This window comes from Capsicum annuum, chromosome 7, assembly GCF_002878395.1.
Source record: "Capsicum annuum cultivar UCD-10X-F1 chromosome 7, UCD10Xv1.1, whole genome shotgun sequence".
Classification (NCBI taxonomy): Eukaryota; Viridiplantae; Streptophyta; class Magnoliopsida; order Solanales; family Solanaceae; genus Capsicum; species Capsicum annuum.
The window spans coordinates 101,845,229-101,851,228 of NC_061117.1; positions in this window are offsets into that span (position 1 = coordinate 101,845,229).

Sequence of the window (6,000 nt, forward strand, 5' to 3'; positions counted from 1 at the left end):
ATTAGATAGCATGTGTGAAGAATATGTGATTATCGTGATAAGCCCTTGAATTTACAATTTGGTTATTGTATCCATGATGTTCATGTGTTGACTATTATTATGTGAAATAATTATTCTCCCCAAGTGTTTGATAAAATGCTTATGTGAATTGAATAGGGAAGTCATAACATGTTATTATGAGGTCTCATTCATGAACAAGCTTATGTATATCAAGTGTTTGACAAAATGTCTAAACGAATGCATTGTTAACAAGTAAGTGCTATCATGCTTTCAAGATTATGCCATGCTTGATTGTCAATGCTATCAAGTCCTGGGGGTATTCAATACCCAAAAATCTAGTTGGTTACCTAGAGCTATAGTAGTTATAGAATAGTCTCAATAATGTTACAAATAGAAGTACTCTATCAATTACAGAACTTAGCAAAACTCAGTATCAGTCCAGTTCGGCTCAGTATAATAACCAGTGTCTTCAGTTGGAAATAGGATTTAGCACCTAGTGAACCTAAGTATGGGGAGGCTTACCTGCCAGTAGATGGTCTGGTCTACATTCTAGAACTACATAGCCAATGTACGTTGAGATATCAACTTGTTAGTTGAGGGTTGATAAGGTGTTTTACATGCCAATTAAGGGTACCATCATTCTCGTTTAGGGCCCTGCCAAATGATGGTGACTCTTCAGCTTATCTTTACCTATAGCACGGTACTGACACCCTTCCAACTAGGGTTACAGGTTGGAGCCCAATCCATTCAGAGAGGGGCATGTCAGTTAGATTATAACCTCTCACAGTTTTAGTTTCAACTCAGTATAGAACTCAGTTCAGTTCTATAGAATCGTGACTATTAGACACAGTCTCCCAGCTCAGTATAGAACTCAGTTTAGTTCTACAGGATTAGGATTGTCAGAAACATCACCCAACTATCAGTAATGCAGTTATCAGTAAACTCAGATATTAGTCATTCAGTTATTAGAACTCAGTATCTAGTTTTAATATGATCTCAGTTGCAGTATATGTAGTATGTGCATAGTATTGCATAATCAGTGTTTCAGCAGTTTTAATTATACATGTACTCCCATCCAGTTATATTCATATTATTCAGCCAGTTATTGTTCATGCATATGAACCCTTGCATATCACCCTTCCTCACTTAGCATTCCAGTACATTCAATGTACTAACGTATACTCGTTCTTTTGCACTATGATATTTTATATCATAGGTTTAGATGCACGGGCTCCAGGCCGTACTTAGCAGCCTAGACTATTAGCAGCAGATTTTGTAGTGAGTCCTCATAGTTCGAGGACAGAGTTATCATTTTAGTATTTCAGTAGTTCAGTGTATTCAATAGTTGGAGTTAGTTGGGAACTTGTCCCATCAACTTCATATTCAGACAGTTAGAGTCTTTCGGGCTAGACTATTTCAGATAGATGTTTAATTTTCTGTATTCATTTATTAGTATTCTATTTAAGTTGTGAACCTTATGGCAATTTTAGCCTAATTTCTACATTACTTCAGTATTATTATACAGTGTATGTAGCAGAAACCATCCATAGGTTAGCTTGTAGTCCTTCGGGATCATAAGCACTGTGTGGCATTCGGGGTGTAGACTCAGGGCATCACATATACCTTGGATAGTGTTGGGTCCTAGATAGATAGCCTTAGGTACGAGTGGTGGGTACCACGCTTATTAAAGTGTACGACTGGTATAGATAGTCGTATCCCTCAAACGGGATTTTGGTGCAGTTTAAGTGAGGGCAATCTGGAAATTTCCCCACTTAACATAATAAGGCCCTTCAACTTTTAACTTACTTGGGAGGTTATTTTCCCTATTATTCTATTCATTAACACTTAAAAAAACACTCTCTAATTCTCTCTATAGTTCTTGGGCAAGGGAATCTAGGGTTTCTTCTTAAGGATTAATTTGGATCTTGTGTTGGTGAATTTTCTCCATTATCTTCTTGGTTTAAGGCATGTTCTCTTCCCTTATTGTTAGTTCCAACTAAAGGCATGATTTTATACAATGTTTTCAGGGTTTGATTATTATATGGTTTTGGGTTTTCAAATATAATTTGTAGGTTTTGATTATAAATGCTCGGTTATGGTTTTCCTATGTTTTAATTATATTTTATATGCTTTAATGGTATTTTTGTATAATTGTTTACATAGGAATGGTTATTTGGTAACTGGTTTTGGTCTTGGAAATACTATGCCCCCATATGTTTGATCAAAAGCCTAGGAGAATGTTTTCACTACATTGTTGGATTTTAATGGAACTTATGCATGGTTTAAACTTGGTAAAGGAATCCCTAAATGGTTAAAGGATTTGGAATGGTCAAAATGGAATGGTTTTTGGTTTAACAATCATTCCTGTGGGGTACAATGGAATCCCCCAACTTATCATTTCTTAATGAATGGAAACATTTCTTAAATGCCCTGTATCCTCTCGAAGAAAAGTACAGACATCTTTATACCGCTTAGAAAGACTCTACTAGTCACGACTTCATAGACACCCTAGGAAACTTGAACCTTGTGCTCTGATACCAAGTTTGTAATGCTCCAAGACTACCCCTTGGCGACTCCCGATACTTAGAATCATAAATGATCCTAAGCTAAACCATGATACTTGCGTAACTCATGAACAATTGAATATGTTACATAAATATGGAAGAAATAAGTGGAAAATATATCTTTGCTAAATATGTTCCATACAAAACTATATAAACAATTACAACTCTGGGTATACAAAAAAAACTGAAAATAAATACATCAACTCTGAATGACCATCTATGAAACCTCTATAATACTAACTATAGGTAGCCGGGACATATGCCCTAGCTATCCCTAATCAATACAACTGGATAAAGAATGCTACTAGAACTATAGTTGACTCGAGTCCTTGAATCAAAAGAACTCATCATCTGCTGGCTGGAAGCTATAAATTGTCTGATTATGATATGTGGGCTACAACTAGTACCTACATTATGAGATAATGTATCCACACAGACGTATATGTGGATAGTACTTATGGAATATACTGAGTAAGTGGGAGTGAATGCAATAGGTAAAATTGAATAGATACATAATCTTAAAACATGCATGCTAAGTGCAAGTAGACTCACCAAGAGACTGAAATAAACTGAAAGCTGAAGTATCTTAAAACATGAGTAGCAAACATAATCTGATAAGCTGGTGAATCACTACGCTTAGTTTCTTAAATCTTTACTTTTCTAGAAAAGGTGAAAAAGAAGGTGGGTATACTTTTAAATCATACAGGCTAAGTGCAAAAAAACTCACAGTGATCATACATAAATGAAAAGGTGAATTATTATTGATAATAACTTATAGAAAACAATATCTGAATAAAATTGTGAGTCTTTATACTTATTTTCTAAAATCTTTATTTTTATTCTTTCTTGTGGGAGATTCTTCTAACCAACATAAATCATGTAAACTACCATGGAGTCCAACGTCTTACCCACATTGGGGAGCGTTGTTCTATTCTTACCATCGAAATAGAACCTTAAGTTAAGTAATCACTAAAATTGATCCATATTGGGAAAAAGCATAACCTACGGTGGCTCGTAGTTTCTAGAAATTTAGGATACGCTCATCCGCATTCCCTTACCAGTGCTAAATACTACTCCTAGAATACTTATATACTCATACTTAGGAAATCCACCTTACAATATCATAAGGGCTTGTAGAATAAAAACCAGTTATGCTTCTCTTTACTTTAAATCATAATCAAGATGAACAATTGTGGATTTCATATCTTATCTTTAGATCAAAATATCAATCTCTCTTGAATCAAGCTATAAGGTATGTAAATGCGGTTTCAAAAGCTTAAACATCCTTGTAAACTTAATACTTATACTTAGGACTTGGAATTCATGCTTTATTTTATAGAAATCCATAATGAAACATAATGCTCAATAATTACCTTGAAATATTTCAACAATATCCAGTCAAGATAATGAAATTCAAATCACAATATGAATCTTATAAATCAAAACATAAATAAACGTGAACCTTGATACACCTAAAGTTTTCAATCACATGGTTGTATCATACTTCAAGAATATAGCAATTTGGGTATGAACCCTAATTCAAAACAAGTAAATAAAATCTTAAAACCATACATTTTGGTCATACAGATGAAACAATAAACTTGTTCATAAACCCCGCATACCTCGATTGGACGAATTCTTGAAGAAAGCTTTAAATTAGAACTTAACGTTTGAGTTCTTGGTAAAAGAAACATAAACTTTGTTCTTGGGAAGAGGGGAAGGGTTTTAAATTGTGTATTGGGTATTTAGGGTTAAGATAGTAGAAATAATGTGTTTTAAGACCCCTTAATTCATTTAAGAATGATTAGACATTTTTTTAGGGTGTAAAAATACCTCAACGCCCTCAAATTAAGTCAAAACGGAGCAACTTTAATGCTTGGCGGCACACATCCAAAGCCAGCCTGAGGGTTGGCAGGGCACGCCAAAACCCAAGCCCATAGTGGGTGGCACATGCCAAAACCAATCCCATCAAGTGGTTGTTGGTTTTTGTCCTAAACACACGGCCTTAGAGGAGGGTCCAAATTATGGTGCATACCCATTTTTAAGTCCTAAAAGCACCCCCAACACAACCCACAACATCTAAACATGTTCTACCATTAAAATGGGTGTCCTAAAGGTCATTTTTAAGGCATTAATAGAGCGTTAAAAGCACGGGGTGTTACATTTCCATACCTTGTATTTTGGATCCTCGCTACTAATTTGCCACTCTTGATTTTTCACTTAAGAAGATGTTTGGGGACAAAGAGCTAGCTACAGAAAAAGATGTATGTGAGTACATGAAAACATCATTTGATGAGTATTCAAATCCTACTTTAAAAGACAAAGGTGGTAAACTTTTATTAGTAATTAAGTAGACATACTTCTGCGAGTGGAGGTGCGAATGCGTAGTCAAAATTGGATAAATATCTTGTTGAAGATATTTAAATTGGAAAGACAAATTTTAGTGTATTACTTTGGGGAAATATAACTCAGCTAGATTCCCCTTTCTTTCTAAGATGGCTTGAGATATTTTAGTTATTTCAATATCAGCTGTAGCATCAAAATATGCTCTTAGTATTAAATGTCATATTCTTGATTCATTTAGAATTTCATTAACTCCTAAAATGATACAAGCTCTGTGTGTGGCTATAAATTGGCTTCAAAGTGATTCACAAGCTATAAGTATTGAGAAAGATTTAGATTCTCTCGAGCAACTTTAACAAGGTAGGAAAAGAACCTTGAATTTGATGAATTATTTATTTTAATATATTTGTTGCTTGAGTCCTTGCTTATCTTTTTTAATTTCTTTGTAGATGGTTAAAAGATGAAAGTTTGCTAATTTTTTTACTCAACTCCAATGGTATTATTTCAAAGCATTTTCTATTGGTATTAGGTAATAAGATGCATTCTGTGAGTAAGTTTTTTCATGAAATACATTTTATTTTGGTATTGGCAGTAACAATTCTGATAGTTTCATCCTACAATATTCTAACAATTCTAAACATTCCATCCTACAAATTTGCACTTTGTTTTTTCACTAATTACCTCTTTTCAGCTTTTATACCTAGAAAATTTTCATTCTTACATAGCTTGTCACGGCCCAAGGCTACCCCATAGTCCCGACAATGGTGCTTGCGGTCACAAGTGACTATAAGCTAACCCATAAGATGGTACCTACTGTGAGCATTGAGTAAACTAATAAATAAAGACTTATGTGGAAACAACTAATAATGCCATAAGGTTTTAAATACTAAAAATACAACTGAGTTCGCAATATTTAAACATCTGCAAAAAATACTAAAATCCAACTGATAAGTCTAACAAACAGACTGTCTGAATGTATGAAAAGGCTCTAACTGACTGACTACGGAGTTGATGGACAAACCCCCAACTAACTCTAACTGACTGAAATAGTAGAATACTAAAATAACTGATGAATGATAAACTCTTCCTCGAA